Source organism: Gymnogyps californianus, chromosome 23 (assembly GCF_018139145.2).
Source record: "Gymnogyps californianus isolate 813 chromosome 23, ASM1813914v2, whole genome shotgun sequence".
In the NCBI taxonomy this organism is placed as follows: domain Eukaryota; kingdom Metazoa; phylum Chordata; class Aves; order Accipitriformes; family Cathartidae; genus Gymnogyps; species Gymnogyps californianus.
This window is the reverse complement of record NC_059493.1, coordinates 5,222,224-5,245,889: the sequence shown is the minus strand read 5'-3', so window position 1 is coordinate 5,245,889 and position 23,666 is coordinate 5,222,224. Positions and strand designations below refer to the sequence as shown.

The 23,666-nt window shown below is 38.1% G+C and overlaps 1 protein-coding gene across 5 annotated transcripts in view; it reads right to left on the bottom strand.

Annotated features, from left to right (window-relative positions):
• LRRTM4 (leucine rich repeat transmembrane neuronal 4) overlaps window positions 1-23,666 on the bottom strand; it is a 543,042-nt gene that overhangs the window by 308,158 nt on the left and 211,218 nt on the right. For all 5 annotated transcript variants that reach the window (XM_050910344.1, XM_050910345.1, XM_050910348.1 and 2 more), the window contains exons 10-11: window positions 21,071-21,142; window positions 18,235-18,410 (exon numbers count right to left, since the gene is read on the bottom strand). The gene's annotated coding sequence lies outside the window, so the exon portion shown is untranslated. The remainder of the gene's footprint in view (window positions 1-18,234; window positions 18,411-21,070; window positions 21,143-23,666) is intronic.

Sequence of the window (23,666 nt, the reverse complement as noted above, 5' to 3'; positions counted from 1 at the left end):
ATAAAAGGGTTACTTGTGTGTATGTTCCATACTGTGGTACCAGATAGAAACCCATGCAGAAGTCAAGCTCTTAATGTGGCAGAAGCTGCATGTCCTAATCAACAAGACTCAGCATAAAAGAAACAGCTCTGTTTTTAATTCTAAAAGTGTTTTTGTATTTCCATTAACTTTCTCTCTCTTCAGCCCATTTTATGTGTTTGCAGTTTTCTTTCACTACTAAAGCCAAGAATCCTTGTGCTAGATCAGCTCGATGGTCCCAATTTAAGTAAGTGGGAATTCTAATGCCAGTGAAATATCCCCCAATACTCTCGATAGCTTAGGACTGCTATTTGAGTATTTTAAAAGCTCCGAATAGGGACATTACTACCAATTACACTCAGAATGGAATGACTTGGAGAAACTTATCTATAAAAATTAGCTTTTAAAAACCGTTACTAAACTAGTAATAACCCCAAAGTAGTAAAGCATGTCCCTCTGCAATAAAAACTTCCCCATGTGAAAACAAACAGCAAAGCAGTTCACGAACACACGTTGACATCATTTTGGCAATAATGCATTAGGAAAACAAGGGTGGTGACTCTCTCTCTTCTTTTCCCCCTTTCTCTTTTTTTTCCTCTCTTCTCTCTCCTTGTGAACGGTTTGCTGCAACCCACGCTGCCCACCGTTACGCCTTCCACAGTTTGGATTGTTCAAATAAAGCATTCAAAGTGATCGTTTGGTGTCGTTTCACCTTAATTTAGCCCGGGGGGATCCCAGAACCTCTACGACCCTCTGGTCTGTCCGGTCTGGGTCGTAACAAACATTCATCTAGGCACACTTAAAATCTCATTAATATGTACATTTTGGGAGTCTACTATCATTAGAATTAGTGAAAATGTAGGGATTGCTCATGCTAGTATGTATTCTTCAGACATAGTATTGAAAATAAATATTTTAGTGTATGATAAAACAAGAGGAGAATTTAAAACTTATGTACTAGCCTCCTCCCCTTTCCCTGACCGCTGGTGGATTAACATTCTGACAAATCAGAATCAAATGCTCTAGAACAACAAGAGTTCACAGCTACAGGCTTGTATAAGACCTGCCTTTTTGATTATAAGAAGGGACGCAATTTAAGATCTCTCGCTAGATTCAATTACACACATCTGCAGCTTGACCTGAGGTTCTAAATATAAAAACTAGGAACCAAAGCAGATTCACATCCTTCATGGATCCAACTAAAAGAAGCTGCATTAACAAACCAGTCAGAATTAGCTTTCTCAAGCTCTTGAATCCTCGTCATCCCGTTATGATCCCTTAAGAGCAGCTGCCTTTGCTCTATTCTGACATTTTGATTTCCAGTAGTGAGTAGAAAGCTTGAAGTCAGTGGTTTGGTTTGGAAACTGCTATTGTTTATGAAGCCAGATGAACCACCTCAGCTAATATTTTGGGGTTAAAGTAATGGAAGATTTTGCTCTGAAATTTAGGTAAGAATATAAAGATTTCAAGTAACACCCTGCAGAAGGCCTCAGTGGGGAAAATTCAGGAGAAAAATAAAAATTATGAACCACATTTTCAGAAGTTCAGTATTCATGAATCAGCACTAAGGTGTCATGTAATTACTTAGAAATCACTGTTTAAAAAACTAAGAAAATACAATTTGGATTCCATCATCCTCTTGAGTTTTACAATACTATTATTGCAATTTCCCAGGTTACCCCTCTTGCTCTGAAAGGTAGAAACATCCCTAAAAAAAGCAGATTCTTCCACAATACAAAGCTAAAACAGGTTCATGAAAAATCTGGAGTAAAAACTCATGTTGACAGATTGAGTAAGAATATAGCAGAATATGGAAAAAATTGAGAAATAAGATGAAATAGATCAGAAAAAAAAAGAAAAAGAACAGTAAAAATAGGGAAAAAGCCTTTCAAACGTTCAGGGTTTTTGCTAGCAGAAATACAAAGTGGTCCAACAGTTTCTAAGGAAAATTAAAAAGAGCGGCAAAGGCATTTCAGTTCATCCTGTATTAGCTGTTCACACGCGCTTAATTCCCCCCCCCCCCCCCGATCTTTGTTTTCATCACAAACTACTGAAAACATATTTTTCATTTATTTAATGAAACCTAAACCCCATCATTTGGGTGACAACCTCACTGGTCACCTGAACTACATTCTTTATTGGTCAGTGAATGCTGAATGTCAACCAGTTTTAAGCAATTCCAAAATGCTCAGTGTAGTAGAGTTTAACAGTGTCTTTTCAAACTCACGTGGAACTTGAGTGATACCTATTTAATCTTTCTTGCCAGTTAGGTCATGTTCTATTAGAATTTCCTCCACTGAAAAGTTACGTGGATGGTCCTTTGAGCAATGTACCATCCACATATCTGGGTAAAGGACAAGAGAGGCATATTTTGGGGCTTATCAATGCTCATGACCTTTCAGGATTCAGGTTTTTGACAGAAGAATGCACTAGCATTTAATTCATGAAACACCATTAGCTCTATTATCAGATTTGAGAACTATCAATTAGAGGAACCTTTTTTTTTTAAAAAAATAAGCCAACAACTCTGTTTCACAAAGATTTAAATCTCTCATACTTGTCCAATGAGAAACTTAGGTGAGTGTTGTCAGTCAAAAAAATAAAAATAAGCATTTAAAATTGCTAAAATGTTTCATTTACAAATTTCAAAATGAAAAAAAAAATTACTTTTTATTTGGAAGCATCTGTTCCAGGGAAAATTTAAATACAATGATTAAAAAAATCCTTTAAAAATAGAAAAAAACAGATTGGTTTAAACGCAGTTTGACAGCATGAATCAAACTACTATGTTTTTTCAACTAGCATTCCCTTTCTTCTCTCCTAAGAAATCCAAAACTTTTCTTTATCTAGCAAACAAATATTTAGCCATTATTTGCTCTCTTCTGCTTTACTCAGCCAGAGAACATTAGGCATTTTGTATCTCATATATTAATTCCCATATATTAAATTGTAGTATCCTGCAATATTATCAATCAACAAACCTGTAGAGAAAGGCTTGCCCAGGATCATCCTGGAACTATGTGACAGTGCTAAAAATTATGCCCTGGTTGCCCAGCCTTGTGCTGACACCCTGACAATTGGAATATATTTCTTCTGTCGGACTTGCACGTCTGCCTCTGTGCAGGACTGCTTTCTAGTCTGGGCAAGGAAAACAAACAAAATGATCCTGAAGTATTATATCGGAGCAGGGGAAGAAAGGAATTTAACAGTTTTATACTTGCGTGACAACTATACAAATTACAGTCCCCTGAAATGGTGGTAATGTTCCCTCACTGAGCTTTACCCAGATGCAAGAAAATACGATGGAGGGATTAAAAGGATGAGGTTTTCTGCTCAAGGAGTGCAGTTTTCATTTGTGGCTTATTTTAGGTCTTGAGAAAGTGACATTTTTAATGTGAGAAAGGTCAGTCTTGTCATCTTATAAATAATTAGATAGTGTTGTACTATACGAATTGCATGTCACTTCATAGAATCCTTCCACTTAAAAGTTTCTAGAAAAGCATGTATATACATACACACAGGTAGGTAGGTTTTTTCCTCCCTTCCTTCAGGAATGCATCGTTTTTGAAGGATTACGAATATTAGAGGCTTTTCTTTCCGTATATGCCAGGAAAAGTCCTTCCCAGATAAAATGCCCTTGGCTGTCCAATTAATGCCTTACAACTATTTGACAGACAATACGCCCAAGATTGACAGACAGGAGACAAAGTTCAAGGTATACCAGTGGGAAGAGAGTCCCTTATTTTTTTTAACATCTTAATTGCTCTTAAAACGCAGGATTCAATATCATAGCCCACCTCAGAACTATTTCAAAGCTCTGTAATCCCAGTTAGCAGTTGTAGCAATGCTGCAGTGGAAACCAGTGGAACAATTTAAAAAGAAAAAAAAGTCTTCATAACAAACTTGTTATTTGGTTCACATCTGGCACAATTTCTCATTGCTATCAAGGTTCCACATGATCCAACACACGAGACAACTTTGTGTTTATGCGTCTGCACCCGGTTCTAACCACAGTCTACCCACCTCCACAAGTACCTTTCCCTTTACTCTTGCTCAGTGTCATGATTATTGTAGCATGACTGAGCATTGAGCTTTTCATCGGAGATCTTAGTGCCTCATGAAGAAAGTAAACAATGTTATCATCATTTTATGTACAGGACTGTTGTTTTGAGTGCTGTCACACAGCAGGACAACAGCTGAACCAGGAATAGAATTGAGGTGTCCTAAGTCCTAGTCATAGAGATATTAATACCATTCGAATATTTAGGTACAGAACAGTCAGTACTGTGCATCCAAATATTATAGTCAAGCCCACATAAAAGTACTAAAATATACCATCAAAATTAGAAAAAAAGAGAAATTATTACTTTTAAAAGGCTTTCAGAACGTTTCTGTATTTTTAGGTTGTTGCAGGATACAGTGTTTTCTTCTCTATCCAGAAATGCTGAAAACACAGAGAAACAATAAAAGACTTGCCAAGGTCACACAGCACCTGGAGCTGCAAATTGGGGGGAAAAAAAATTTTTTTTTTTTTAAAATCCTTTTCCTTGTGGAAGACATGATGAAAATATTACGGTTGGCAAATACCATTGTGTTTAATTTCTAGAATATTGGAAGAGTAATACATCTAAATTTCCAACCAATGCACGTGTCTTCCCATATAACCCCTCACAGGGATGAGAACACCACATATGTGTGTCAAAGTCCAGGGCTGACACTCAGCCTTTACAGAGTTTATCTTGCTAATTCAAAAAAAACATATGATGAGAATTTGATTGGTTAAGGACAAAGTAATGAGTAAGCAAGAACAAGTAGGGAAGAGAGCTGATCCAATTCTGTCGTCATATTTTTGGAAATAAATTCATCTGCATCAGAGTTACAACACTGTAAAACCCAGAACATGCAAGTGGAGAATCAGTCACTACCAGATTTGGGCCATCTCAAGGCCTCCCAGTTAGCGTCCGACCATTTTGCTGTTTGCACGTGAAAAAAAAACAGACACCATTTCCAAGTGAGACTGTCCTTACACTATATTCCACATAGGTACAGTGCCAAGCACAAAAGAATTTTCTTTCCTGACTGGAACTTCAAGGCATCTAAAGCAGTACAAAAAAGCAGCCGTGTAAGTAGGAGATGATGACAATAATAATGCACCACAATGCTCCTTATACAAATTTTTCTAGACTTCTTTGTATTATCTTCTACTATCAGAACCCCATTACTTTTTTATTAAAAAAAAAATAAATTCTGTTGCTATGGTAAATGCTTTGTCTTGAAAAATCCAGGTTTTAGACTGGGCGGCAGTGGGGGAAGCCTTTCACTACATGGAAATAAAACCAAGATCCAAAAATACACTGTGGAATTTCATAAAGATATTCCTCAAATATGCAACATGCGTAAGCAGGGCCTGTCTGAACAGAAAATGTAGTGGAACTGCGATAATACTTTGTAGCCAAGAGGAACACAGACCAGACGCTGAGATTTCCAAATGTACTCACTGATTTGCAAATGTGTCTTACTTGTTTTTAATTAAAGTTGTGAAAATTTCCTATTAACCTTCAGATAACATTTCCTCTCCTCTCCCCCTTTTTTTTGTAGGCTAAAAACATACTTATTCAAGAACTTGCTTTAAGGGGTACTTTGCTGTCCTTTATACCTGAAAAAACAAACAAGAAACACACCCACCCCCCAAACTCCAGCATATTAATGTAGCCTTTTACATTTCCTATTAATGTCATCTGCTCCCCGAGGAGTTCTCCTTCACATATTGTTTCATCATAGAAGACGTTTCCAATGTGACCTTTTCACACAGCTGTATTGCACTAAGAAGGTACTACATGAAGATAGTTGGAAGTAATGGTCAAGTATGATTTTCATTTACAGTCATGTCAAAATGTATTTTCATCCTAATCAGGACTAAATGTTGAAACTTGAAAAAATGCCGGACAAAAAACCTGAAGTATTTCAACTCGCATCAAAAAATCCTGTGGAAACATATCAGTTTCTTTTTACTGATAATTCCTATTACATTAAACTATGGTACAGTATATCATATTATATTTGAAACAGAAAGTTTTGCATTTCCATAACGTTTGCATTGAAAAAAAAAACCAAAACACTAACATATTCTGAGGTACTTCAGTATCAAAAATTTTTGCCCTGTAAAACTGTTCCATCAAAAAAGATATCCAAAACACTGACCAGAATAAGAGTAGCCAGCACATTTTTAACCGTTTTCTTAGATTAAACAAGTCCTTTTCCATTTTAGCTGCTTTTCTATGACCTGTGCTGCTCTTGTCAAGGCCAAATTCTCACAGATGCTCAGCTAACAGTAGTTGTCTTTACTCCCCTTAGCAACACCTGAGTACAATGTTATTCCACAAGTTTGCCCTGCTCAGTGTGGTATTTTATGTTACGCTGTGACCTCAATCATGTCCCTTACGAGACTCTTCTTCCTTCTTTTCACATGAAAGTTTTTCTACCAGGACTATTTTAAAGACCCTTCCTGCTAAAGTTGTCCCTCATTCCACTTCTTTTTAGGTGAACGGAAGAGCTTCTGTCAACATTTTTGGGTGCTGAATATAAAGTCCAGAAGAGATTCGTGTAAACACCTTGTGTACAAAGCTTTCTTCCTGCTGCTATGCTATGAGCATCAGTGGCAAATCTCCCTGGGATTGCAGTGGTCTACAATCATCCCTTAAAACAGCTATACTCATTTTCAGTGGAAATTTTACTTCAGTCATCCATCTAATTGCATAATGATTATTCAACTCTGGTATATTTAAACTTCCATCACTTCTCCAGACTAGCAGATAGGAGGGAAGGGAAAAGAAGGCCTTTAACTGAATCCAAGGTCGGAATTTAATACTTTCTTTAATGCTAGCCTATCAATGTTGGAGGCCTATTTAATTCCTTTTAAACTGTCAGTTAACAAGTATAATCCTTGTAAATAAACAAACCCTTGTGTGAACAGGCTCTTTTGATACTTAAGAATAAGGCTAAACAAGCAATGAGAAACATCTGAAGTCTGATGTATTAATCAAAGCATGTCTTCTGTGCGTCTTCTGAGCTGGCAGCTAGCAACAGCTTCAATGCACCTCCCAAAGGGCCTTTATTCTTGAATGCTTTATTAAAATACAGTATTTTATTTAAACTTGGGGGGATCAAGCTTTATTGTGCATATCTGAAGTCTCTATCCACCCCTCTTCACAAAGGAATACATTCACAATTTTCCTCTGAGTTTTGGAGAGCTCCCCTTACTCTACCTGCTTTTTACTCAGATTAAAAGAACTTCAATCAATCTACTGAGGTTTAACTATTACTTCACAGCGTATCACCAACAAGCTGAGCCTTTGCTATCAAAGATTGGGATTTTGGTACTCTGATCTCAGGGACTTAGTTACATGCTTCCTGTGCTTTACAAGTCTTAATGCCTGCTGCACATTGCATTTTGGTTATGTGAATTTTCAACAGCAGCTGTTTATTCTTGACATGCACCATAGCACATTTCCTATAGAACAAACAGAAAATAAACTGTTCAACCCCATTTGCATACACAAGTTCATAGCTATCTGTACCCAAAACTGCCCCCCCTCCAATCACTCTGATTCAGATTTACCATTTATTAACAAAAAACAGTTCTAGAATTAACTGCAATAAACCTGACTCATTTCTGACATACCTTTTTCTGGGTTTGGTCAGTGTTATCATTAGGTTATAACTTATGAGGAATACAGTGAAACCACATTAATTTACTAACTGTTAAGAGATCAAGACAGTAGCATTAAATTTGTCTATATGGTCAAGTACAATCCACAGTCCCAACGTAAAATCACAGATGTTAAAGGTCTACAGTTTTCTGTAGAAACGTATGCACAGTTCTTACTGAGACTAAAAAAGCCCACATACTACTCTTCAGGTATAAGGCTGCCCTAACGCTCGTAACACAGTGTTTTGGTGTTATTCAAGTGCTAAATCTGGAGGAAAAAGATAGCTGTTCAGGCTCTAAAAAAAGACATGGATGAGATTAAATCTCTGTTAAACTTTTCAGATAAAAAGTAATACATTTTCATAAAACACAAGCGAGCTGTGAAACATGCTGTCATGAGACTCTTCTGAGGACAAGAATATAAGGTCAGAAAAGAAACTGATACAATTAGCAATGACAATAATTCGGGGAAAATATTAGACAATTATGTAAAAACGGCATTTATGGGCAATTTTTCATTAGATTAATAACTCAGCTGAGACTGGACCTTCAGAGCAAATCTTCCTCAAAGGGGTCTAAAATCAAAGTCAAGAATATATTACTGCTTGGCTTTGTCCTTACAGAGGAGTCCTTTTGGGAACACACAGATGTCTTTTTACAATCGTCAAAACACTAGGCTCTTGAAGGAACAGTCACCTTTCTAAACACAAGCGAAAATCTGGTCCTACCTGTCCAATTTGTCATAATTTCAGGAAAAACTAAGTGGAAAGGTCACCATATGTCCACGCTCGCCTTTGCAAAGTGAAGGCAACGCTGATTTCATTTGGGCTGGGAACAATGGCAGAACTGAGCATACTCTGATTTAAAACAAAGTCTGTGGCACACATGCAGAGTTCTGAACTCCACGAAACTGCGAGTCCTTTTGTGTCATCCCGTTATTTAGAATCTAGTCCAACACTCATTAGGTTCAAAGCCAAATTTAGACTTGACCAGAGATAGTGGGTTCTCCTCTATTGTATTAAATTGGATCATGACCTCAACCAGCAGTAATACCTTATCTGGACTTTCACACAAACTGACTGATATAGACATCACGATACATACAGATTCTATGACACTCAACAGAGGTACGCCTAGCTTTATAGGCATATAAAGAGCTAACAAATAACATGCCGGTAAAACTGTACTCAAAAATTATACTGCACAGTTCTTAGGTTTTGTACAATCACTAAAACCTGTGGACTTACACTGTAAATGGCTTCCCTTCAAAGACTATTTTAACACATCCTATGCCATTCTCCTTAAAATTAAACAGCATCTGTGTTGGAGTTCATAGTTTGTGGTCCAGCTATAATGTAGCGGTGCGAATATATTTTGAAGTAAAACGCCAAAATCACGACTGGTCCAGATTATCTCATTTTATTTTCAATTTTGCTGTTAACAGGCTGTTGGAGTACTAAATCATATATACACTTTACTATGATTGAAGCCTTCTGCAATACACAGGAGGTGGAAATGTAAACTTAGCCCTCCAATCCATCCAGTAGTCTTTTTAATGATTCTGAACCACAAAATATGCTAGGATAGCATCTCATTCTGCCTGCGCTTGAGTCATAGATGCTCAGCAGACTCCGGATTTCTTTGGCCTTTCATTAAGCTGAAGTCTGGATGGGTGTGAGAACTAAAGGAAGAGGATTACAGGGGTTTATTCAGCGCTGTCAAAGAAAGAAAATCCCTGTCTCACTGCCAGATGCATTAAACTACTGATCTCACAATTGCATAAAATTATCACTGGCATTAAATCTATGCTAATTCAACCCAGAGCGAGGAAAGATGATTTAACCCAGAACCCTCTTCCAATGTCATTCAAAAGCTCTAATTAGAAAAGTGTTCCTGTTCTCCCCTCACATTCCATTGTTATAGGTATTATTTAAAATGTGTTATTCATATTCATTAAGCAGAATGAGAATAACGAGGGGACACTTACTATAGAGTTGAGGAACGCTGTTTAGACATACCTGATCACAGTTTTTTTTCTTACAGAAACATTAAATTCATGTTATATAGGTTCTTGCTTAGCATTATTAACGGAAACAGCACAAAAGCGTGTTCTAAAATGAACACTAACTGCTACATATATAATTTCAACCAGCTGAAGAGCAAAATCTTTTTCTTCTTTCCTTTGTACTCCTCCCTCCTAAACTTCCAGGAAATAAGAACTTCCACCAATGAAAAAATTTTCCTCAGAGCGTACACCAGTTGGCTGTGGAACATACCATGACATCATCAGACTAGGACAAAGAACTTCACAGAAACACACAAATACACAAATGCATATATTATCTGAATTGTGCTAAGAATATAACTGTTTCTTAAATGTAATAGCACTGCTAGAACTTCCATGGCATTTTTCATGTATAGGTCTCAAAACCTTTTTACAGAAAGATAATCTGTATCATTTACCTAATTTTATAAAAGAAACAACCAAGGCTCAGAAGGATGAAATAATGTGCCGACAAGATGGCTAGAACAGTGACAGAACAAAAGACAGACTATGCTCCGTGTCCTATTCCTTGCAGCTACTATGATCAGACACAGCACAGAAGGGAGCAACAAACAAAACCGTATTTTTTAGACAAAGGATATGAACTCGAATACTTTGGAGCTCAGAGTAACGTTGAATTAATGGTGATTAGAACAAACTTTTCCATCAGGGAGATCTTTCTACAACAACTGTTTCTACAGAGGCCTATTGTAGGCCTTTACATTCCTCTTTAATGCGCTTGGCACATATTCCTGTTAAGACAGACTATCTGGCTAGACAGATCACTAGTCTGATCTAATACGGCAATTTCTGTGTTCTTAGGGGAAAAAAATAAAAAGTAGTGCATTAACACACTCCAGGGAAAAATCTAGAAAAACCTAAAAATTAAAATAAAAACATAAAAATTGCAATAAATTCATTTTCCCCTCCTGTGTTGCAATATGATTTTATGTGCAACATTAAAACTACAACATGAGTTATCCTTTCAAGCCCTACTTGAAAGTGACTGTGACTAGAGGAAGGCAACTGAAATACACCAATCCTGGTGGATGAACCAAGTTTATATCCGTTCTAGTTAGATTCATAATACACTCATTTGAACTACCGTACGTATTATTTAGATGTATGCTATACATTCTGCCTAAAATAAATTGAAATAAAAATATAATGCATAGCTGAAAAATATACTCTGTACAAAGTACTGTATCTCACTGACAAGTACTTAAAAAAAAAGGCTAAAAGTAATAAAAATTACTGCTAGAAAAATCGAAGTGTTCCATTCCTAGATTTTATGGGGGCAATAAAAAATGAAAAAGCAGCTCTAGTTAAGCTAGACTGATGAAGTGATATACTGCCAGAAAGGCATTCAAGGTTGTGTTGAAACAGATTTAAAATTGATATATAGCAAATACAATAATTCTGGTGCATATTAAATAGAGTCTAGATTAGAATGCTAGTGCAGACTTTCACCAGATGATTGTAAATTAAATAAAAAAATAAAGTCTGAGTTGGACAAAATTTGCCATGCGAAAGAGCCTGGATGAAGCTGTTAATAGCAGTTTAAACTCATTAAATATGGTGCATTTGAGCAATACTGAAAACTTTATTTTATTTGCAAGAGTTTCAGGAATGACCTACAACTTCTGCCATTTAAACTCCTTAATTTCTTAAATTGTAAGAAAGAAATGTTTCTAAACAACATGCAGAAACACACAGAACGGTTTTGCCTTTTGTCAGACCAACTGACAAAAGGCAGTCGTGTGTTACAAATGATTTCCCAAGGCTGCCTTCTACAGGCACAGCTCACAGAAACATACCCTGGCCCAGGCAGTGGTGAGCTTAGACATCTCTCAGTGACGAACGTGAAACGGGTGAGTTTATCCCCTTTATCCACATCTATGACTCAGTGGTAGGTAGAGCAGAAGACCAGTTAAGAAGGTTAGCACTGGGAGTGAGACTTAAGAGTGTTAGATTTCATTTTTATCGTAGAGCCAGTGGAAGCTGAGAGCTAATAAGTAGTTTGTGTTCATACAACATGAGTGAAAAACAATGCTGGATCATTAACATTCTGTATGGGTTCAGGTTATGACACCTCATTTATTCTCTTAAGCAAGATGCTTTAACATAAGTTCACTGGGAAGAATGAACTGATCTTTTCAACACTACCCAATATTCATCTTCCTCCTACTGGAATTAGATAAACTAAAGAACAGACTTCAAAAAAATTCCCCGTGTGCCTGTCTGAAATAATCATGAAAAAGTTTTGAATTTCAGAGTGTTCCGACACACACGTTTGCTTTGCAGCTACTCATTCTGAAATTCATCCTCAGCAAAGGAGCAGCACAACAGCTACACACTACTCTGGTAACAAAGGAACTAGATTTTGATAAAACAAATAGTATTTGGAAGCAAATAGGCTCTGTACTCTTCTTCCACAAAGGGAAGGATTTCAGTTTCATCTCATTTTCACGAGGATTTAGCTAGTTACTCTGGTCAGGATTATGAAGAGCTGTCATCACTTGCAGTAAGAGACACCCCCCCCAGAGTAAACACAGCAATACTAACAGCATCCCACTTCTTCGTATAGGAGTCTTGCCTGTGGGCGTACTATGCATCACCAGCTTCGTTCCTATGCGTAGTACCTTGTGAACATAGTGATTCTAATACATGAATAACTCATATAGAGAAGTCAAGAATACAATACCATCGCCTCAGTGACTGAACAAGAACACTTTCCCTCGGCTAGTTACATTTGGTGATGCTCACACCAGTGCGATTATCTAGATACTTATTAAGCACTATGAAATGGATGAACTGTTACCCACAGCTTTCCACCTGTATCCCAGCCCACTAAGATGAGGTAGCCTGAAAAAACACAGTATCAAAAGGCACTAGAGACAACAGCATTCTATACCTACAAAATTGCTCAATCCATCCATATCAAGGAACACAACTGATTTGTTGACAGCAGAAACAGAAAAACACTGTCAAAGATAAAGCAGGCTAGTATCTGACAGTCTAACCATGCTATACCAATTATCCCAAAGAAATTGTAACTACCCCGTCAGCTTCTTACAGAGGGTCTACTTGTATAGGCCAAAGACAAAGCAGCAGTCTGCTTTCGAAACGTTCACACCTATAAATGCTCACCAGCCTAAGACATTCTGCAAAAACAAGCTGCTTTGTCAGTTCAAAATGGAAAGCATCCAGGCGCTATGTACACTAGGAAATACTGAATTATTAGCAACAAAAAGTTGTAAACTTGCCTGCTTGACTACAGATCCTAAAGAGACAACATCTTCCCCTCCTCCAGTGGACTGTTTTCCACTTAAAATCATATGAAAAATGTATACGCACATGATGCGTGTGTATAATTACAGCATGCTCCAGCCAGTCTGGTACCTAGTCTTACAGATACAGAGCTGCTTCTGACCTCTGCATTGAGCCTCCCTAGAGGTAGTTCAGACCCGATACTTCTGGTCTGATTTCTTATAGGCATGGAAAATGGACTATTCCCTCCCTTACTGCACAAGCCTTTTACATTTTTGAAGACTTAAATAAGCTACCCTCAATTCCCCATGCCAAGCCAGCCAGGCTTCTTTTCCTCCAATAAAATACCGTTTTACAATACAAATATTTACCATGGATACATAAGAGATAGCATGAGATTGAGCTGTCACAAGGAGAGGCAGGCTACCAGCTGTTTTAAGAATATGGTAGGCATTTTTGGCGCTGTGATTTACAATAGAATTATATAGGAGTGCTATAAAGGTACCCTTTTTTCTTTTTTCTTCTTCTTCTTCTTCTTTAGTGTTACTGAATCTCTTCTGATTCCATTGCCATGTGACTTAATATATTATTAAAGCCCAAGCTCCAGAGTTCTTTGAATAGGAGGTAGAAAAGAGGACGCTTTCACTCCCCGTAACTGCAAAAAAAGGATTTGAATCACAAACCTCCAAAGACCATAAAGCAGATAATTTCCATGATTTTTAATGTAGCCTTGCAAATATTTGAGCCATGCAGAGAAATTACCAAACAGCAATTTTAAAATAAATAGAAGATAGTATGGGATTTAAAAAGAGATTGGACAAATTCCTAAAGGACAGATTCACTCACAGCTTCAACTGCGAGGTAATAAAAACATAATTGTCTAGATGCCACCTCCACCTCCTGAAGTTTCTGAACTGCTATTTCACAGAAGCTGGGGAGAAGTTTCAGGAAAGGGATCACTCGCTATTCTGTATTTGCCCTAGTCTCATATGATTTTTCCTTAGCATCAAGTATTAGACACTAATACTATTAATACACTACTAATACTAATTAGAAGTGGGACTGCTGACAAAGATAGACCTTTATTTCTGATCTCATCTGATCTGTCATGTTCTTAAATTTGTAGATGCAAGGTACAGTACAGTAGTTAGATTTTTATTTTAGATCAGAAATTGCACATAAAAATCTATTACTTATGGAGGAATGAGTTGGGACCACTGTTTCTCTAATATTGCTGCTCTTGCCCTGGAATATTTTTTTCAAAGCCAAAAAAGTACAAAGAAAACCTTGCTCAGCTAAGGTAAAGTACTTCAGTGGAAGGTTCGTATTATTAGGAAAAAATGGCTACAAATCAGTAACATACATACATTTTCCCATTAAAGAGAAAATTATCAGTAAGATAGTTTGCCATATTTGCCAGGCAGTAATAAAGAAAATCAGATCCAGAAGATCTACCCAGAGAAAAATATCTTGTGCAAATGCTACAGGTCACAACTTGTTCAAGCATTTTGGCATTATCAGATAGTTGGGTGTAACTTTGCTGTATGCTGTAAACTAAATATACAACTGCAATGTGCTACACTCAAAAAGCAAGTATCTTCAAAAAAAAATGGACAAAGCATAAGAGACAAAAGTGAACTGACACGCCTCTGGTCATGTAGTTACTCAGTGACAGCGTCAGACATAAATCCTGGATTCCAAACAACAAGTTCATACCAACTACCTACAATGAAACATTAGCGTGGCAATTATCAGAAAAAGCACTGGCAAAAACATCATCAGTACACAAATGTCCCTGTATAGGTTTCTGGCCTAGGCAGCGCTTGTTAAATTTATGACTTTAAGGTATAGATGAAGGCGGTTTATCTCTAGGTATAAAATAAACATCACAATATGGAAGATTCAGATAGAAAATACAAAAGGCTTGAAAATCACAATGGAATAAAGCACTGTGCAGATAAAAAAGATCAGTCTTTTAAAGTAAACCAAAGGGATTAAATCAAACTCTGAAAGACGACAAGTAAATGATAAATGACACAAGACTGTAACTAAACTAAATCTTTGGTGTCTAAATGAAATATAGAGGGCTGAGGAGATTATGCAAATTGAAATGAATCAGACTGAGTCGAGACTTACAGCTGACCTGAAGTGTGAGGGAACATGCTGCATTCTGAAGCCAGAGCAATTATACAACCTGGGATTGAATAGCTGACCAGAGGATAAAGGATGGAAATCGTATTTGGCCTCCAGAGTTCTCCAAGAGCAATGGTGTAAGTAAAGGGGGAGGGGGGTGTCCATCTCCATAGCTGCCATGCAGGGTTTTGGGAGGAGGGGCAAAAAAAGGAAGAAAAAAGCTGTACAAAACATGTATTATGGCTTGCTTGCTTAAATACAAGAATACTCTTAATTCTTAGCAAGCCAGTTGAGATCTCAAAGCCATACAGAGTCAAAATCGACTAAGATTCTTCAGCTACGGTACTTTTGAAATGGCATTGCAGTTGCTTTGCCCTGAAATTCACTCCTGTCCCTAGTAGACAGTTGCATACTTTTTTAAAAAGGGTCCCAAGACAGATTGTTCTGCATCGTTAGGCCTGATCACTACCTTTGGAATTCAGATTCAAAATTTCTCAGAAGAATTTCAGAAGAGTTCACATCTCGACTTCTGGTTTATTTCTCCTCTTTCAACCACTTGGATAAGTATGTACTAATAGGCACACAATAGGAAAGAATTAGCAACACAGAAGTTAAGCAATGAGTTAAACAATCCAAAATGATGCTGTATTTATTTTATTCACTATTACTAGCAATTACAAATCATAATACAAGAGTCTTTTGACCTTTAGAATAACTGACGCAGTCTTTTGCAAGCTGAGCAAACCAGCCTCCCCGAAAACACAGGGAAGGAAAGGACGAAAGTCAAGTGCTGTAATTAGCTGCATAATTATTTTCCAAAATAAAATGTGCAATCTTCACCTCTTTGGCACTGAATGGCGTCATTGGGGCTGCTATCATTAAGCTGCCATCGCTGCACTATCATTATGGGGCTGATAAGGAAAGACAAACACTTCGAGATCCACTAGAGGATGCGTTTATTTCCCAACTTCCCTCAACTAATGTAGTATGTACTTATTTTTGTGGATGATGGGATTTTGAGGGCAGGAAGGAAGGTCACTGACATTGGAACCAGCAGGGATAAGAAGCGTTTTTCTCAACAGGAATCAAGTCTGATGCTCTAATAATCATTATACGTTAAATCCTATCTTTTTTTTCAGTCAATGACAAAACTCTCACTGACTTGAACAGGGTCAAGATTTTACTCCAAGTTTGCAGTCACTTAGACACCACAAGAATGAAGTCAATACAAGAATTAGAGCAGGAGGGAAGGGGAAGAAGGGAATCCAAGTCTTAAAGAAACATTGCTTAAGTGAAACTCTTTCCTGAATCTACAGGAAACAACTGTACGTCAAGAGGGTCCAATTACCCAATACATCTGAAAAAATAAGCTGGATAATATTGTTTGCATAATGAAACAAGAATAACTGAAGTTGTTTAATTATTGTTGCCCCAGAAGTATGTCATTATGCAGTGTCTATCCATCTCTCTGGGTATTTCTGATCTTGGATGGCATCTGAACTAAGACTCGGTAACACAGTATTTGCTACATAGTTGACATGCATTGAATTACGTTTGCATTTGTGGGTTATTTTAATAGCTTTCCTTCATTACTCGTTATTTCCTAGGACCCTGTTTACTGCTAATAAATAAGGTTTTCTTTTTGTCATTTTGTTTGTTTGTTTTAAGTCCGGAAAAACAGCAGCAGGCAGAAAGGGCAAGATCTCACCAAGGTAGACTCTCTCATACAGAAAACACCCTGAAGAACTTCCGTCTCCCCAAACAACAACAAAAAAGAAACAAGGAAATTCCCCACAATTGAACATTTGATGCCATTTCATACAGAGAATGCTAAATACTGCAGACACAGATTATCTGTGTTTACAAAACACATGACAAAATGTTTAGCAGCCCACTGTGGTATAAATAGACAGGGACAAATGGAGTCCAACAGTTCCAAGTCATCACAGGCATACAAAATTGAGAAGATCCCTAATTACTTTTGAAGGGCTGATTTAGTGTCATGACCTGTTGAGAGTAAGGTGCAAGTGGATGTTTTTGCAGCCAGAATCTCTCATAGCTACCAGGCATAGAATTGAGACTAGAGGTTTATTTGCTGAGGAATTGAGTCACTGAACTAAATACTAGGCTGCTATTACCTATTTACACCAAACCCAAGATTACTCTTTACATTATGGCAACAGAAGCTTTTTTCCCCTATATTATATAAAGCAAGCATGGACTGTAGAACAAGGACTAAAATCTAATTCAGGAACCCTGGGCTTTCTTCAGATGTGTCTGGAATTGGGGGGAAGCCAAACAAAACAAAAACAAAAAACAAACAAATAATAAAAAAAACCCAAACCAAACCAAAACAACCCCCCAAAACCCAAACAAAAGGCCCTTACTTTGTCATCCACAAAATCAATCATACAAAATTGTACCTCTTGGCCAGCCCAAGGCTTACCGTGCTTCAGTTTCAGGTAGACCCAAATGAGATAAGTTACTGCAAACAGTATTAAATCTTAAATTTTATTAAAGTGTTCACAAGTTGCCTACTTTTTTGTGTTGGTTTTTTTTTTTTAAACACCATTTCTCTGAGAAAGCAAGACAGGTCATTAAGTAGATGAAGGAAAGCAAATGTACATGTCTAGACAAGCCAGAGTGATGTAAACTGGTGTTAACTGTATGCCAGTGCATCTCAAACAGCAGCCAAAGCCATAGCAAACCTGAATTCTGCATTAGACATTCAGCATTTCTTCCACATTAACAATAGGTCCACAATAGGATGCTCCTCCCCTACTCTCAAACTGGGGTGCCAGTGCGCAAGAGGCTGCAGTCTTTCTCCGGAACTATTGCTGCCATTGCCAAAATCCTAGATTCTTCTCCGAGATTTCTCTCATCAGTGTCACCATGGCTCCCATTGCTGCTGCATTTTCACTCATTACAGCCCACATTCCCGTTATGCGCTCTTTACATTTCATGGTACTTAGTGAAATAAGCATTGTTTTGTAGTATTGTATATCTAGTAATTATTTACAGAGCTGTACTTCTGATAGGATAATCAAGAATTACTTCCTACCTCAAAGCAGGGCCTTCTTTTAAAACTTCCTCGTCAAGGAGAATCATAGCAAGAAAGCATTGCAGGTTGTTTGCTTCAACCAAGTCTCACAACTTCACCAAGACCAAGCACCCTGACAAGGAGCAGGAGCCTTCAACTAGTAGTAAGACAGCAATGTATCACTTCCTCTTAAGCATCTGCAAGTAGAAGGAAGATACTGGACTGAGCTTACTACATTGGTCAACATGTCAAAGTATCTTAGGAACTTCATATATGGTTAGTTATTTATTATCTCTTAAGCATAGAATTTTTATTCTGAAAGGACCAGAAACACAACGACATTATTCAACAGCTGTACCGGAAAACATAAGACAAAACCAAAAGAGAACGTATCTGATACAAGGTATAAGGTAACTGCGACACTGGACCAAAACTTCATTTGTTTGCGTCTCAACCAATAAGCTGCACATCAAGGGATTCATTCTTTGAGTAGACCTGGGACCCTCAGCAAAATCAACAGGAATCCTCCAGAGGCACAAGGAACTATGCTCACAGATCTGCCTGCAAGATCAGAGTTTTATTTAGATTTTCTAAACCCCAAATCATTACACCAAGCAGGCGGGCTTGATTCTCTGCCGACCCCCTGCAGAGCACATGGGATCCACGCGACTTCAAACATTACTGCTTACTATTCTTCTCACAGAACAGTAGGTACTATGCAAAGACTAAAGCCTAATGCTAAAGTAAGAGCACTCCTGTCTCACTGGTTTGAAGTGTGAAATACCTATAGGAGAAGGACCACTGGGGGATATGAGTTCTTGCAAGACCTAAAAACTTCAGGAAAGTAGTCAGTGAAATCTTTTCTTGAGGCTATAAGGCAAAGAGAAACTCTGAGGACAGGCAACTGCCAAGGGACGGAACACAGTAAGAACATTCACAGGTTTTGAGAGGTTTGGGGTTTTTTTATGAAGATGGAAAGATTTAATTATTCAAAACAAAAAAGAACTCAAGGAGCCTGTCTGTTAAAGTGACTGATAAGAGTTTATGGTTGTTCTGAAATATTTAATAGAGAATGCTGAATATTTTATGTAAGAAATATTTGTGCTTGCAACAGAGCCTTATGTTAATATACAGAAATTAATACAAGCATCAAACCTAAGCATTCAAACTCCCATAGAGGTAGCTAAGTAAAGGGTTTGTCCTCCTCTACCGATGTTTCAAAATCCACACTAACAGGACCAAAACTAAGGCCCATGTAACTAGACTTTCACGTCAGCATGCCTACCCATAGTTGTCCCAACAACACTGAGTACTAGCTGCTCATTAAAATCTGTTTCCAAATGTGGATTCTTTGGCATTTCATATCTAGTCCTGACCACAATTACTTCACACCTAAAAGGCCAGAAAGAGAGGCAAAGATTAATTCCAGGCTTCTAGTTCTGTGTTTTTAATTGAATTTGGGTTAATATACATTTTTAAAAATAACCAGGCTTTTAAATAATTATTGCAGCATTGCATTTTTTTTTCTAAGAGAATACAAAGCAAACAAAAAGTTGACAGGCACGTCAGTTTACAAACGGATCCATATAGCCAGCAACATTCCCTTGTATTGCATTTTCTTCAGTATTTTTCCATCTTTCTGTGCCATACTTCCAGTCTCTAGTTCATGAGTCCTGTTCAAGCTTAATCAACAATAATATTAATGCTGCTAATACTAATACCTGAAATCCTTGGGTAAATTTATACTTCTATGGGAAAAGGATGTTCCGGGACAGCTGATTAGGGAATAAATGACTTAAGTAGCAAGGCAAATATGCTAATTATTTTCATTTGGATGCTGCACTGCTACCATTTTTGCATCATTATCAACCTGTTTTCTAAGCCAGTAATTAGGCTTTCACTGTCCACAACCAACTTGTCCAAGCCAGGCCACGAGATGCAAACTCCAAAACCACACTTTTAAACACACCTGCAGTTTCAATTTTCAGCCCAAAGGATTCCCTACCACAGAATACTAGACAGAATGCAGCGTTAACACTAGGTAAGGCTGTTCTTTTAACACTCATACAGATTATTGCAGTACCGCTCCTTCTAGCAGAACTCTGCACTATTTGATTAAAAAAGGAGCAATTTAAAAGTAAGCCAATTTCCAATATTAAAAAGAACAATAACAAAGATGATCTTTTGGTCAGATTTAACTTTTTTTTCCTTTTCTTATATGACACACAATTGGGTAAAATTAGTAAATGCATTACTTTGTACTTCTAATTCTAAGGAAAAGACAAGCAGAATCAGTTGCAGTCATTACATGGTCCACTCAGCACCATCTCAATTTCAGCCACAATTTCCAGCCTTGCAACGATAAAATACATCTCTGTTAAGTTGAAGCAAGAAGGTAAGCAAAAGTTAGCACTGAAGACTTGCTATTCTTATCAATCCAGACGAAGTTTGAAAGCCAAATCTTGTCAACACCCGTGAAAATGCAGAGCCTTTCTAATAGACCATTCTCAAGTTTGAACTACTTCAGATACACTTCACTATAATTAACAGCAGATCCATTCTTCAGACATCACGTAGCACTTCTCCAGCTGAGGACATGTTCACAAAAATCTTAAAATAGCATTAGAGTGCAAAAATTATTTTAAGTGTGCATAAATAAACCTCATAACTATGAAATCTGATATCTCATTCCTTCATAAAATAGAATGAGCTCCCTTAATTGAAGCCAAATAAAGTATTTCTCCTTTGGTATTGCAGACCACATCTGTTTTAAAAAAGCAGTATGAAATGCCATCTGATTTCTAGACTCTGGAAGGCACACACTCATTTGTTTTCTTCTGCATGGAGAGAGTCTTACCTTATCAAGTAGCATCATCCTACATCCTCTCTGGCTCAAAACCATCCTTCCTCTCTGCATTGCAAAGATGAGCTGAAAAAAAAATTCATATCAGTGAATTGCTACTTTTTGTAGGGTTTTTACTATTATCATCACATAACGCCAGTATAAACTGGAACATTACCATAACTTAAGTAACATGAATTACTCAGTTTGTGCAACCATCTCTAATTTGTCCATTCCCTTTCTTTCCTAATTAGCCCTGGTATCTCCTTATGAAAGATCCAAACAGGGTTTTTTTGTTCCTCTTCTAATATTTTACTAGCTTTCAGTAAGGGGGATGATTCTCCCCATCCAGTGTTACACCGCCACTGTATATATAGCAACAGCAAGACATGGAATGACTTCCTCCAAAATTGTGCTGATAGGACCTCCTATCCATCTCATCCATCAGCATTATATCCTGAACTCTCCCATGAGCTTCACGCTAGTTTCTACTCTACTACCAACATGAAGTGTTAGGTATTGCTTTGCCTTCTGTTCCAGGAAACAACTTCTACTAAGTATTTGAGCCTTCCTTGGCAGCCACCAGGACTAAGGACATATTTTAGAATGAAAATAAACTTCCTCACAATCACACAACTATAAAATCTTTAACATAAAAAGCATGTAAGTTTATGGCAAGAGTCGTAAGAAACTAGTAACACTGACCAGGATTTTCACAGTTACACAAACAGAAACATTTAACAGAAGGACAAGAGAAGTCCAAGGTAGGCAATAAACAGCAATAGGACAGAGAAGAGCTACTATTGTTTTGCTGCACAGGGCCTCTATGAAAAAGAGCCACTTTCATCACCTTTCACAGTGCTGACATTTACTGTTTTCAGACAAGCTCACGATGAAGCAGGCTGACCCTGCTTCTCATTACATGACAATGCAATACTCATCATGCTTTGCCCAAACTGAGCTCTGGTTGAGCTCTTGGTTGGTGTCAGGCTAAGAAACTCCAAAGGGAGGAATAAAATTAGGCAGCAAGGAAGCCTTCAGCCCTTCCTCCAAGCAGCCATTTTGTCCAGCATTTCCAAAACACAAACTTCCTCCACTGTATGGAGAAAGTTACCACTCAAAACCTTTCCCAACCCAAATCTCCACACTCAGCCTAGTCCTTTCCACTCCAAGAGGGTTCTCCTCCCTCTTTGCGGCAGTTTTTTCAGTAATATACAGAAGTTTTCCCTTCTCTCACGGATAACTACATTAGATGACACACATCCAGGCACGCTCCCTGCGCACACGCTCCTGCCTGTTGCCTCCTCTTCGGGACAGAGGCCGCCTGCTCGTTCACCACACCCTGAGCAGCACTCTCCTCTGCCAGAAACACCCCTGCACGAACACGAGTCCTAACCCCTCTTCCCCGCCCGTCCCCTCCGCCGGCGGGACAGGCTCGGCGGCAGCGGCCCCCGGCGGCCGTTGGAGCCGTTAGGAACCACCCCCGCCCAGTCAGGGTTTGAATTTGAACCGCGTTCACCCGCCGCAGCCGCGCCGCTCTGGTACCGGCCCGGCTTCATTTTCTTTCTGCAGGCTCAACCTGCAAATGCAGAGAAGTGGCATAAAGTCTGGTGTTCAGCCAAAACGTGCAGGCTGACAGCGGCGAAGGGAAGACGACTCCTGTGCACTCACACAAGCCCCTGTCCTGGCTGTCCCTGGCAATTATCAAATCTCCTCGCAGCCTCTGGCAGGTGAAGTAAATCAGGGCAGGTGAAGTAAATCAGAGCAGGCTGTGCTGGTCTAAAAATTTACAGCTACCCAGCCAGCCCCAGAAAGACAAACATGAACTAACTTTCTGTTTTGCAATACTTTTTCAAATGCAGGCAAGACTTCGAGCTTTTGCTTAAATGCATTTACCGCAGAGGAATCATTTTAATAAAATTTTACCTAGAGGAGACTGAAAATCATTCAAATACAGACTGATCCATTTGCAGGACCATATGTGAGACATCTTGCTAATCAAATCTGAGCAGCCTGCGGTCTATATAAACTCCTGGAATAAACTTAAATATAGTGACTTATTAGCAGGAAATGAATACTGTTAAGCAGATCAAGGTGAATCTATTGCTGTCATTAGCGAAAAACAAATTATTATATGCGCCTTTCTCTCTCTTGCTCTCCTGAGAGAACTAGTCATGTCTACAGGGCACAAGTATAACAGCAGCATTTACGTTAATATACTTAACCGGGGCTGGAAAATAAGTATCTTTTATTTATAAACAGAATCCTCACCCCGAGGCAAGGAGCTTGCTATACCTGACTATGATTAGGCAAGTACAGTTCTCCCAGCTTGGAAAGAGAGATTTCCGATGTCCTTTCACACCAAACACATTTGAAGGAGCAAAAAGCAAACTGTAAGTTCTGGAATAAGACTACGATATTCCTAATGAAGAGCTATACGTCATGTTATACAAGATCATTGCATTTTGAAGTGGACTGCTTTGTGAGGAGGATTGTGGGCATCATATGTAAAAGGTTTGGGAAACATGATGGAGTAGATGAAGCTCTGGAAAAGGAATGCCTAAACATGAGTTTGATTTCTCTTCAAGCATGTTATCTTTGTAATCCTGGG